Below are 14306 nucleotides of genomic sequence, written 5' to 3'. Positions count from 1 at the left end.
TAAGAGCAGAAATCAGTGCAACTTTGAAAAGAAGAAAACAATCAGGAAAAATCAAAGAAAGGGCTGGCTTTTGTAAAGGATTGATAAAATGGACGAATCTCTAGATTCGACAAACTGATAAAGAAAAAAAAAAAGAAGAAACAGATTACCTATACAGGAATAAAACAAGGGTTAGCAAGGATATATTGATATAGACACTACAAATATTAAAAAGATAGTAAGGGAATATGGTGAACAGCTTTATACACATACATTTGAGAACTTATAAACTGGCCAATTCTTTGAAAAATGCAAACTGCCACAGTTCACCTAATATGAAATTGATAGAATAGCCCTGTAACTATGAAGGAAACTGAGTTCATAATTTAAAAACACCTGTCCTAAATCTCCAGGCCCAGACAGTTTCATTAGAGAATTCTACAAAACAGTTATAGAAGAATTAACACCAATTCAATGTAGTCTCTTCCATAATATGGAAGTAAAAGGAGCACTTTTGAAGTCATTTTATGAAGGTAAATAGTACTCTGATGCCAAAACTAAACAAAGATAATACAAAAATTAAAAATACAGACTGTATCCCTCATAAATATAGTTGTAAAATTTCTTAACAAAATATTACTAAGCAGAATTTAGTAATTTAAAAGAATATACGGCCAAGTAAGGTTGATTTAGGGTATGTAAAGCTGGTTGAATATTTAAAACTCAGGCAATGTAATTTACCACATTAACAGGCTAAAGAAAAATCACATAATTATATTAATTGATGTAGAAAACACATTTGACAAAATTAAAGCCCATTCATTATTTAAAAAAACCTAACTAAACCTTTCTCAAATGATAAAGAATATATGCAAAAACCTAAAACTAACTTTATACCTAATGGTGAAAGACTGTCTCCCCCCTAAGATCAGGAACAAAGCAAGGATGTCTGCTCTCAGGGACACCTCGTTGGCTCAGTGGTTGAGCGTCTGCCTTTGGCTCCGGGCGTGATCCTTGTGTCTTGGGATCGAGCCGCACATCATGTTCCCTGCAGGGAGCCTGCTTCTCCCTCTGCCTGTGTCTCTGCCTCTCTCTGTGTCTCTCATGAGTAAATAAGTAAAATCTTTTAAAAAATGGATGTCTGCTGTCACCACTCTTATTCAACATAGTATTCTATGTTGAATAGACATTCTGGTCAGTACAGTAAGACTGGGAAAAGCAATAAAGGACATACAAAGTGGAAAGGAAGAAATATAACTGTACCCATTTGTAAATAACATGATTATTCCTGATGAAAACCCCAAAGAATTAAGATAAAACCACCTATTACTAATAAGTGAATATAGCAAGGTGGTAGATACAAGATACACAAAAACCAATTGTATTCCTATAATACTAGAAATTAACATATAGATACAAAAACGAAACATACAATATAATTTATGATACTTCAAAAAAGACATGCTTAAGTGTAAATTTTTAAAAAAATGTATGGGACTCGTGCTGAAAACTCTAAAATGCTGATGGATAAAATCAACAAAGATGTAAAAAATAGAAGGCCATTGTATGGATTGGAAAACTCAACATAGTAAAGACTAATTTTTCCCAAGTTGATATACAGATTTAGTGAAATCCTGTCAAAATCCCAATAAGGGGTGCCTAGGTGGCTCAGTCAATTTAAGCGTCCGAATTTTGATTTCGGCTCAGGTCATGATCTCTGGGTTGTAAGATTGAGATTGAGCCCCACGTCGGGCTCCATGCTGGGCATGGAGTTTGCTTAAGATTCTTTCTTTCCCCCTCCATTTTTCCCTCTCTTCCCTAAAAAAAAAAAAAAAAATCCCAATAAGATTTTTGTTCATATGGACCAGCTTATTCGAAAATTGGATGGAAAGGCAAAGGAATTAGAGTAACTAAAACAATTTTGAAAAGAATAGTAGGGATGCCTGGGTGGCTGGGATGCCTGAGTGGCTCAGTGGTTGAGCGCCTGCCTTTGGCTCAGGGCATGATCCCAGAGTCCCAGGATCAAGTCCCACATCAGGCTTCCTGCATGAGCCTGCTTCTCCCTATGCCCATGTCTCTGCCTCTCTCTCTCTCTCTGTGTCTCTTGTGAATAAATAAAATCTTTTTTAAAAAAGAGAAAAGAATAATAAAGCTGGAGAAATCAATATACTCAGTTTTAAGAGTTATTATATGGTTACAGTAGTCAAGACTATGTGGTATTGGCAGAGGTATGGACAAATCAATGGAAAGGAGTAGAGAATCCAGAGGTAGGATAGACCCAAAAAAGTATTTTCCAAAATTGTGAAAGCAATTCAGCAAATGGGTGCTGGAACAATTGGACATCCATAGTAAAAAAAAATTTAAAAAAACGTGAATCTTGAGCTGTTTCTTACATTTTAAACAAAAACTAACTCAAAATGGATCATGGCTTAAATGTAAAATGTAAAACTAAAACATTTAGGAAAAATTAAAGAAGAAAATCCTAGAATCTAGGAGGTGGCAAAGAGTACTTAAATTATATTCCAACAATGCTCACCATAGAAGAAAAAACTTGATAAAATTGGACCTCATCAAAATAGAACACTTTCACCCTGTAAAATACCCTTTAGGAAGGTGAAAAGACAAGGGCAGAGTGGGAGAAAATATCTGTAAGCCACATATCTAACAAAGGAGTAGCATGTAGAATATACAAAGGCTTTTTAAAACTCAACAGTTTAAAACCAAACAAGCCAGTTAGAATATAGGCAAAAGACATGAAGAAACAATTCGCCGAGGCAGACATACAGATGACAAATAAACACATGAAAAGATGCCCAGCATCATTAGTCATTACAGGAATTCAAATAAAAGCCACAATGAGCGATCACTGCTCTCCTGTCAGTGTCAGTGATGATACCAAATGGCAGTGAGGATGCTGGTGGGAATGTAAAGTAGTGCAGTCACTCTGGAAAAACAGTTTGGCAGTTTCTTAAAAAGCTAAGTGTGTAATTACCATACAACCCACCAATTGCACGCCTAGGCTTTTATCCCAGAGAAATGAAAATTTAGTTCAGGTATTTGCTATACATGAAAGTTGATAGCAGCTTTATTCGTAACAGCCCCAAACTGGAAGCAACCCTGATGTCCTTCAATAGTTGAATGGTTAAACGAACTGTGGTACATTTATACCTTCCCATGGAATATTACTCAGCAATATAAAGGAAAGAATTATTGAGAGAGGCAACAACATGGATGAATCTCAAGAGATTTATGCTGAGTGAAATAAGCTGATCGCAAAAGGTTATGTACTATAAAATGCCATCTATGTAACATTCTTAAAGTGACAAAATTGTAGAAATGGAGAATAGATTAGTGCTTACCAAAATTTAAATAGGAGATAGGGATGGAGGAAAGTGAGTATGGCTACACGAAGGAGACTTTGAGGTATCTTTGTAGTTTTGGAAATGTGGACCTTGATTGTGTCAGTGTCAATATCCTGGTTGTGATATACTACTATACTTTTCTAAAATGTTTACAATTGGAGGAATTGGGTAAAAACACATAGGATCTGTCTCTATTATAACTATATAAATCTATAATTCTATCATAATAAAAAGTTTAATTTAGAAAATTGGCATTGAAGCAAATTTTATGCAATTTTTAGTTTCCTTTTTTCTCTTAATCTGTATTATTTTCTTTTTTTTAAGCTTAATTTTTATCCGCTTTGTTTTTAAATATTCTGCTTGTGTTTTTGGACATCTGAAGTTCAGTATGATAGATTTCCATATTCTTAGATTGTGAATTTGTCTGTTTCTTTATAGTATCTGTTAATGGGGAGGAAAGCATAGAATTATTTACACAAAATTTCCGCAATCCTCACTTAACTATATAAAGCACTATTTTTTTTCTGGGTGTGTGGCAAATTTGATTTTGAAACAGAGAGAGCAGCCATGTGTCTTTAATAAAATAGCTATTACATACATTTATATATCATAAAAATAATGTATATAGCTCTTTCAATTTATAAAGTACTTCTACTGAACTTCAGATTTTTTTGCTTTTTCTGGCATTGACTTCCTTTATGTACATGAGAAGTCACTTAAAAGCTATATGCCTAGTTCTTTTTATATAAAATCTTACACCATACCTTCTGTTAGGCCAGGACTTCCATTGTGAGGACAATTAATGGTGTCTTCATTGTCGTCTTCTCCATGGAGTGATGATGTGTAACCACTGTGACATGATGGTATTATTTTCATTTACAGTTTTAGCTGCCACATTTCCCTATTAGCTCTTTAGTGATTGTTCACAGGCCCTTTTCATTTTGGCAACATGACACAGATTAAGAGATTTGTCTGGGAGATTTTTAACTTCCAAATTATGCAGCACCTTAGCAGTTTAAAAGATTGACAGGTGTGAGTTAGAAAAGATTTTCCTTAAAAATTGGCAAGTGTGAAATTGGGCAGTTGAATAGTATCGTTGGAACACTACCAACTTTGGGAATTGTTTTTTGGAGAAAATGCAGACAACCTCATTATCTCACTCTAATTAAAGGAATGAGCCTCCTTGCTTGTCATGTGTAGGCCCAATTCTGTAAGAATTTTTGGTGTTTCATTGTTAGACAATTATTTTGGTTTACTTCTTTGCTCACATGTTCTTTACAGTGTCTGGTGCTATAAAGGTACCACTCAATAAAATGATGGGACTGGGGGGTGGGGGTAGAATTTAAATTACAGTGTCTTAAAAAATAGTAAAAAAAAAGCCTTACATTTCAATTATTTTATATTAGAAGCTATATCACATATTAAAATTTACTTGCTAATTGTCTGCAAATTGAATCATATTATAATCTATAACTAGCACATTATGGTACACAGTTATATGCAGGTAATTTTAGCTTGGGTTTTTTCTAACAAAAAGGACACTTATCTTAAAAGTGAAATTCAAATCTTGTCCTGATCAATTATCTTAATCATGGAGGAAGTCTGGGTTTTTGTTCTAACCAGGTAGGTAGGTTGTAATTTTAAGCAGTTTGGTTTGCTAAGCATGATTAAGACACCGTTCCCTTTGAGGTTTACCCTTTCGCTTCTGAGGTACAGCTGTTTATCATCTTGGGTCAAAGGTTATAAAAAGTAGTCATCAATTAAAGCTTTATTGGTTGTAATTGGTAATGCTATGAAAGGAGCCAGCCAAACTGAATCTGATAATAAAAGACTCTTTGTTAAAATATTTAATAAATTAACACTCTCTCTTGGAAGGGGGAAGCTAATTACAAAGCCCAAGATTGTTAATCATAATGTTTACTTTCTTCAAAAGCACAGACTCAACTACTCCATAATCATTAGACATCAGATTTCTTTCTTTTTCTTTTTTTTTTTAAATCCTGCAGACTCTGTCATTCCCGGAGGGGATGTTCTTTTCTATGGCTCAGGCTTGGGATATGGTAGAAGGAGGAAATGCCAAGACAAACATAAGTTATAAGGGCCATCTTAAAAATAAACAGGACTCTGTTAGAACGTCAGACTGCCTTTGCTGTCTTCACAAAGGGTCAAAAGTTTATGTAGATTTATTTTGTAGGCTAATGAATGAAATCAAGAATTCAGGCATTCAGAAAGTAATGTTTTTGTTTTTTGGGGTTTCTTTCTTTCTTTTTTTTTTTTTTTGTAATAATAAATTATCTTCCAGAGCTATTATCCTATCTCTGTATATAGTGGGGATTTTTTTGAGGTGTTTTGACAGTTTTGTGGCTTTTGAATTTTAGACATTTTCAAAGCTCTAATACATATGGATGGGACTGTGACACATACCACCTCGACTCTTGAGTGACCTTGCCATGGGAACTCTCTGAATGGGCTTTTACATCTGGGAATCGAATGTTTCTAGATTTAAGCAATAGGGGGCATCTTGGGTTTGTTCTTTACACATGTTTCTGTAGTCTGATCTTTAGGGCAGTTCTAATGAAAGAAAATCCTGCTTTGGGCCTGCTGTGCAAATTAGCCATATGGCGAAGTGTAATATCCCGCTGAACGTCATTATGGGGCCCTATGAAAAGTGCTCCCCTTTTCACATGGAAGCAAATTAAAATGGCCCTTTCAGGTTTTTGGTTTTTTTAAAACTCTGAATAAACCTGTCTTCACTTGGATGCCGGGACAGTTGAAAGGGAGTTCTCCAGCTGCAGTCAGGGTGGTGAAATTACAGGCTTTGCCCAAGACCAAATGGAAATATTGCTTCCTGTAGGCAAAGCCGGAAGAACAATGGTGCGTGCTTCCCTCCTTCCATTTCCCTCCTTTGTTCTTTGTCTACTTGTCCCTTGCTGCTTCTTAATCCAAGGGTTAATTTTCTGTTACTGTGGTGGATGGGAAGGACTCAACCCACTCTTCAGTAGACCCCATATCAATCTACTGGGGAAGGCCCACTAGATGAAGAGCTGTTTAGCCAAATAGCACACTCAATGTTTAATGAAGATGGGGCTATCCTATTTTATCTGTTGTTTAGACATATTACCCATATGAAATAGTGTTATCTCACCATAAGTTTTTATTTTTCTTCCACAAAACTAGACATATAGATGCCACTAATGTTTGGAGGCATGGGGCTCAGTAATTGTATGAAAAATTCAGGGTGTCTGTGTGCATGGTATACATCGTCACTCTTAATGAAGAAAAAAGAACTCCATGGAAAGGTCTTTCACGTGGTCTTCCCTTTACCTCCTGCTCAAGAGTAAGGATCACATGATCCTAATTTATTGATTACTGGTGTACATTTATAAACTGACAGCAGCTAAAATTTGACTTTGAGCTTTGTTAGCAATACATTTTACCACTTTTACAGTCAAAAACAAAATCTCACTCATTTGCCCACACTGAGTGTCAATACTGTGTGTGTTTCCTATGTTTATATCCAGACAAGGCCTAGACACATGGGAAATTCAAAGTTATCACTTATGTTCCTGTTTTTATTTTTAAACATATATTGAAAGCCCACGTTAGTTGTAGCACTTGTATGATGACAATGTATAGTATGGGTTTGAAGAAAGAAAGTTCGCACAGTATTGTGCAATAAGAGTGGATCATACTAAATTATGTTTGAGAAAATATTTTTGCATGCAAAATGAAGAGTGAAAAAAGTATGCACAATATGATCCTATTTAGGTGTGTATATGTACATATGTATGTGAAATATCTATTTAGGATAGAAAAACATCTGTAAGGTAGGACACTAAAAAGTAAATAGTTCTCTCCAGGCAATGGGGTTGTGAATGACTTTTATTTTCTTCCTTTGCCTTATCTTTATTGTCTGGCTATTCTAAAAGTTACATATTTTACTTTTGTAATTAGTAATTTAAAAAGACACAATATTAAAAACACAGCTAAAAGCAAAAGATAAGGCAAAACAAAAACCCCAAAATAAGAAACAGCTAAACAACTATTTTCAGTATAGAGAAGAGAAGTTGGTGATTTCCTGATTAATTCTAGTGCTAGGATTAATGATTAGACTTAAGAAATTGGCAGTGGCTTTTGGACGTTTGACCATTAGCACCCTTCTCCAATTTTATCAATGATATAATATTGAAATTAAATATGAATTTAGAAAAGGAAGCACCCAGTGAATTGAAGAAGAGGTCAATAGAACCTGGGAAATATGTCTTTCTCTTGTTTTAGCATTAAGTAAAAATAGAATATGTTCTGTGGTCATTTAGCTCTTCTTATGTAGTTGCTCATCAGTGAGTGAGAAGAAATTTGTTGTGGAGAATTCTTTATAATAATATAAACTCCTGCATTTCAGTTAAATTTCAGATGGAATATACATAAACTTAACAGAAAAAATTGAGCAAAGTCTTGTTAAGCCTTTCTTGACTTCTACTAAAATTCTTTAGATGCATCAAAGTCTAAAAACTTACAACACCATTGTTAAAGAAGACTTATAATTAACATTACAATGTCTGAATTTGAATAAAATTTTCTCCAACTTTAAGGCTGATGAATGGATTGAAAAAACTAGTTATTGATTGATGTGTGTTTTGCTGCTTGCTATAATCAGAGCAAACCTTAAAAGTCAGAAGATGCCTTTATGCCTTTTCCACTCTGTGTCATCTGGCTTGAAAATACAATCCCGAATTTATGAATACATTGGCTGCCTACCCCTGTATTGTATAGATTCTCCTTTATAAGGCTGCTAGCATGTGGGGTGAGGGGGAAAGTGGGACTTGTGGTGGCAGGACATTTTTCCTATGCTGGAGAATACTCAATAGTGCTGTACAAGAGCACGGATAGGAAGACCCTATATTATTGTGGTTGCTATTCACTTAAGAAGTTCAGAGCGTTAAACACTGGGCACTATGTGGTAGGAGAATGTTCGGCCATATTTTATGTAAAACCTTCGAGGCCAGTTGCTTGCTAGACACTGAACTCAGATTGTGGATTTACTTTGAAACAGCTTTGGACCTGGGCGCATCAACCTGCTATGAATTCCTGCTTCTATAAAGATATTAGATCTATAGCCAGATGACTGGTGAGTGGGCCAAGGCAAACCACAAAACAAGCCTGGAAGAAAATACTGGTCCAAAAAAGAGCTCCTATTGTTCAAAACAGAGCAATTGAGAAAATGAAACAATACAAAACAAAATATGAGATCTGCAAAAACATCCTGAATAAAATGGGATAAGGGACATCATTCTAAAAATTCAAAGGAAACATGATTGATTCTAGGAATGATTTTCTACAGGAGCCAAGAGGAAATTTTAGAAAATTGTTTGGCATGAAGAAGGCATAACTTCTATGAAACAGGAACAAAAATCTTGAAAATAATAAATGGAGGTGGAACAACAGCAGGATGAGATGAATAGGAATAATTACAAAGGAGTGATTATTGCTATTTAGGAGATAAAGAGAAAATATAAAAATGGAACCTTGAAAGAAAATATTGATTAATATTTTATTAATACTTTTAATCATTTATTCAAACAAATGTATATTGAGTGACATTTATCCTAGCCATTGCTCTAAGGGCTGGATACACAACAATAAATAAGACAAACAAGAAACTTCTTCTTGTGGGGCTTGCATCCTAATGAGAAGAGATAAACAATAAACAAACAACATAATGTCAGATGAAGATTATGCTATGCAAAGAATTAAAAGAAGGCTATGTATTAGGTACACTTTCCTTTAAAAATAAAAAGATTTTATTTATTTATTTTAGAGAGAGAGAGCAAGCCCATGTGAGCCCAGGGCTTGGGGTGAGGGGTGTGAAGAGGGAAAGGAAGAGGGAAAAAAATCCAAGCCGTCTCCACACTGAGTGCAGATGAACATGGAGTCTGAGGTGCGTTCCACATTGGGTGTGAGGGTGGGGGATGAAGGCTGCAACCTGGAGCTGGATCTCATAAACCTGAGATCATAACCCTAAGAAACCAAGAGAGTGCCACTTAACTGACTGAGCCACCTAGGTATCCCGCAAAACTTTCCATTTTCAACTTAATAGTGGAAAAGTCTTCTCTAAATAGGTGACATTTAAAGTTATATTTTAATTACAGGAAAGAGACGATTCCTAATTGTTGGTGTCGCTTAAGGTTTTTGTGCTAGGTCTTTTTGTACTTAACTATACAGATACTCCTTAGATTATCTCATTTTCCTAGGCTTAGATTACCATCTTTCTACCATTGATTCTTGATTCTGAAAACTATTCTCTTTAGCTTAGCCATTTCACCTGAGCTATAGACCCAAATACGCTACGCCTGCTCCCTAACACTTACCACTTGGAAGTCACAAACTGAACATGTTCATTACAGAGGTCATTTTCATCAGTCTGCTCAAGTACAATCAGTTCTTGTTACTCATGTTGGTTATATTTTATAAAGTCACTGTAAACACTGAGTTATGAATACTGAATCATTGCTGCTATGGTAAGGTTCCAGTGAGCTTCTGCCTACAACATTTCATCAGCCAGACAATTCATAACCCTGTTTTATGTGTGTTTCTCTTTAAGGATATCTTATTTAATCTATATTGTTGGCTCATTGACATTGAATTCATGGCCAACAGCACTATAACTCATGCCCAAATAAAGCTTATCTAAATATGTTTCTTCTGAAAGGCACATCTTGTCTTCCTGAGCTTAGGAACACTGGACAGAACTTCAATACTATGTTTAGGTGCCATTTTAAATCGCAAAGTCACCAACAGGAAGCACAAAAATGCAAGACCTCCAGGTGGCCAAAAGGTACATGAAAAGGTGCTCAACATCACTCATCATCAAAGATATGCAAATCAAAACCACAATGAGATATGACCTCGAAGTTGTTAGAATGACTGTTATCAAAAAGACAAGAACTAACAAGTGTTGGTGAGGTTGTTGAGAAAGTGGAACCTTTGTTGTCTGTTGATGGGAGTGTAAACTGTATAGCCACTAAGGAAAATAGGTTTCTCAAAAAATTACAAATAGAACTACCATATGTTCCAGCAATTTCTGGGTTTTTATCTGAAGGAAATGAAAACACTAACTGAAAAAGATATGTGCACCTCTATGTTCATTGTGGCATTATTTACAACAGCCAAGACAGAAGCAGCCTAAATGTTCCTTGACAGATGAATGGATAAAGAACCTGTGGGATCTGCATATACAAAGGAGTATTATTCAGCTATAAAAAGGAATGAAATCTTGCCATTTGTGACAACATGGCTGGACCTTCAGGGCATTCTGCTAAGTGAAATACGTCAGACACAGATAAATACTGTATGATCTCATCTATATATGGAATCTAAACAAACAAAAAACCCAACTGAACTCATAGATAGATTGGTAGTTGCGAAAAGTGACGGATGGGGGAATTGGGTGAAAGTGATGAAAAGGAATAGTCTTTTGGTTACAAAATAAGTAAATCCTGGGGATAAAATATACAGCATGGTGACTGTAGCTAATAATACGTTATTGGATAATTGAAATTTTCTAAGAGAGTAGATCTTAAAAGTTCTTTTCATAAGGTAAAGAAATAGTATGTGGTGATAGGTGTAAATTAGACTTATGGTGATGATCATTTTGCAATATGTGTAAATATTGAATCATTAGGTTGTACACCTGAAAATAATATAATGTTATATGTCAGTTATATCTCAATTTTTAAAAAGCACAAAAAAAAAAAAAGAATGTGGCACTGGATGACTGTGTAAAGGATAATTGTTTATGTTACGAGAACTGAAGAAAGGAGACAGAGTGTTGCCTTGTTTGACCGTAGCTAGGAATAGGTGCATTGGGTGCAGCTCAAAATTTTCAGCACTCTTGTACTATGACTATGACTATGAATGACTATGAAAGCAGCATGAGTATTGATTTTGAGGTTACAAACAAATTTTGGCAAGTAGGCACATTTGCAAATATGGAATCCATGAATAACAGTCAACTATATATCCCTGCCCTTATGTTTTCTCACTGACTAAAGGACACTACCATCAAACCAGTTACCCAGGTTAGAAGCTTCGTGTTAGCTTGCTGTCTTTTCTGTCCTTTATCACCAATATCCAATCAGCTATCAGCTTGTACCTCCTAAATATATGTCAGGTTCAGACTGATCTTTTTATATATAATTTTCCCTTTCTTCATTCTACTCAGTACATTGCAACTTACAGTTGTCTAAAACTCTTATTGTCTCTAGAGTTGAAGTCCAAATATCTTAACAAATTTACAAAGCCCTCTAGCCTTTATTTCTTGTCATTCCTCTCTCTTACACTCTGAGGGTCCTGCCATGAAGAACTTCTTTCAGTTCATGGGATACATGATGCTTTTTTCTTTGAATCTCTGTATCTCTATGAGAAATATTTTTCCCTTTCTTTTTTACATGGCTTATTCTGACTCACTCTTTAATTTTGAATATAAATGGCTTTTTTTTTTTTTTCTGGGAAGGTTTCTCTGACATTCCTCCCACTCGCTACACATACACACACACACACACACACACACACAGCCACTCCAATCTATAAGATTCTGTAGTATTTGTTTATTTAATTGCTGGTTTTCCACCATAGACTATAAATTCAGTGATGACAGGAACTATTCTTTATTGTATGGTTAGCACTTTATATATATAAAGTGACTTGTCATTCTATGATATTATGTGTGATGATTGATTATTACAAAGCCTTTGGACTAGGAATACTAATGGCATAAAATGAAAACAAACTAAAACTACTTTTCATTGGCCTATTGTTATCTGTTTATACTTCCACTGGCTTTTGAGGTGGGTTTTAAAAAATTAATATTAATGATCAGAGGAGCTTGAAACTCAAGTGACAAACTTTTATAGTTCATCTGTTGATCTGTTTGTGAAAAGATAGGCACTCAGCCAGACTGGTCAGACATCTACTTCAAATTCTACCTGTAAGTGTTGGGTTGACAAAATTAGCAGAGGAAATAGAATACTCAGAGGTCAATTTATTTAGCAGCCATTAGGGAAAATCTAACTCATTTTTGTAATGGAGAAGCCAGAATTATTAGATAAATTGGTCTTTTCTTATGTTTTTAGTTTATTGAATGGATATTTGAAAGGCAAAACCATATCTAGTTTAGAACCAAGTAGAGGTCTATGATAGGTTTTTATATAGAATTTCATCTTGTATATTTTCTATCTTTTTCAACAAATAATTAAATTATTATACAATGGTCTAATTTGAGAGAAAACTTTCCCTAAATTCTCAGCTAAAGTGTATCTTGGCTCCAAAGCATGTTGAATGTGTAATGTCACACAAGAATAATAAAGGGCCTTTAGGGCTGTTAAATTTAAAATGAAAAGCCCTTCAGTGTGTACAGAATGTAATTGACATTTAATAATACCACAATGCTGTGAAATGGTGACAAGTGGGGAATAACTTTAACAAACCAACAGGCAGTTTCCACTTCTTATTTCTTAAATAGAAGCATTTGCTACCTCATTAACTTATGGACTAAGAAATAAGAAAGCCTTAAAATAGCTGTCTTAATGTTTGATTTCATTTTATAGCAGGAAAGACTCAGGTGCCTACAGTTATAATCACTTTAGCATTTTAAATTTGTTTTTAAGCTACACCAGGGGTCAACAAACCATGGACCACATCCACCCTGCTCCTTGTTTCTAGGTGACCTGTGAACTCAGAATGGCTTTTACATTTTTAAGTGGTTGGTAAAAAATAAAAAGAAGACTATTTCATGATGATGAAAATGATATGAAATTCTAATTTCAGTTTCCACAAGTAATGTTTTATTGGAACACAGCCACACTCATTTATGTACTGTCTGTGGCTGCTTTTGCATTTCAGCAGCAGAGGTGAGTAGTTGCAACGGAGACCATATGGCTCACCAAGCCTAAAATATTTACTATCCTGCCCTTTAGAGGAAATGTTTGCCAACCCCTGAGCTTACGCTATGGAGTTACTGTGATTTAAATCAATTTTTCCGGTTTAGGGATCTAACAGAGAAGTCATGTTGAATAAGATTCTCTAGACTTTTGGCAAGATGAAGGAAACTGAACTTGGGTATTGGGTAGAGTTTATACTTTTTTGCATGGGCAGGGCTTTCATTTCCATCATTAATTTCATCTCAGTTTTTAAAATAATAAGCACATGCACAGTGGTGATTATTTATCAGACACTGTTCTAAAAGCTTTATAACTCATCTGAATCTTCATGACAATGATGAGGGTGACATGTCTACAGAAGAGAACACCATAGCACATCTGTCAGTGAAAGCCGAATGATTAAATGGTGGAAGCTAAATTAATGAAAAGTTATACAGCTGGTCAGGTGACTTAGGCAGCTAAAAGGAGCAGATTCACAGTTTGAATGAAATCATAGTCATCTGGTTGCAAAATCAGTGCTCTTAACCACCGTACATGCCGTCTCTCCATTTCTACTTTTATATATTTAGAAAAGTCTTGGATTAAGAGTAGAATTTAGTCGTAGTAGGGCATTGTGTTTTAAAAGCTTTAAGTTTTATTAGTTTCTAGGGCTGCTGTAACAAAGTGTCACAGGGTGGGTGGCTTACACAGCAGAAATTTATTCTGTACCAGGTTTGGAGACTAAAAATCCAAAATCAGGCATCAGAAGGCCATGGTCTCTCTGAGACTCTGGGTGGCATCCTTCCTTGCCTCTCCCCAGCTTCTGGTGGTGGCCAGCAGTCCTTGGCATCCTTGGCTTCAGCTGCATGGCTTCCATCTCTGCCAGGGTTGTCTCAGAATGTTCTCCCTGTGTATCTATCTCTGTGTCTTTTCTCTTTTTCTTTTAAGGACATCACTTATATTGGATTAAGGGTCACTCTACTCTAGTGTGAATGCATCTTAAGTACATCTGGAGTGACACTATTTCTTAACAAGGTCCCATTATGGC

The 14306-nt window shown here is 35.3% G+C and overlaps 1 protein-coding gene across 11 annotated transcripts in view; it reads left to right on the top strand.

The window, feature by feature from the left end:
• Positions 1-14306, top strand: part of EXOC6B (exocyst complex component 6B) — a 612331-nt gene that overhangs the window by 293038 nt on the left and 304987 nt on the right. The gene's annotated exons all lie outside the window — the stretch shown is intronic.

The sequence above is a fragment of the Canis aureus genome, chromosome 12, assembly GCF_053574225.1.
Source record: "Canis aureus isolate CA01 chromosome 12, VMU_Caureus_v.1.0, whole genome shotgun sequence".
NCBI lineage: Eukaryota > Metazoa > Chordata > Mammalia > Carnivora > Canidae > Canis > Canis aureus.
This window is presented reverse-complemented; position numbering and strand designations above follow the sequence as displayed.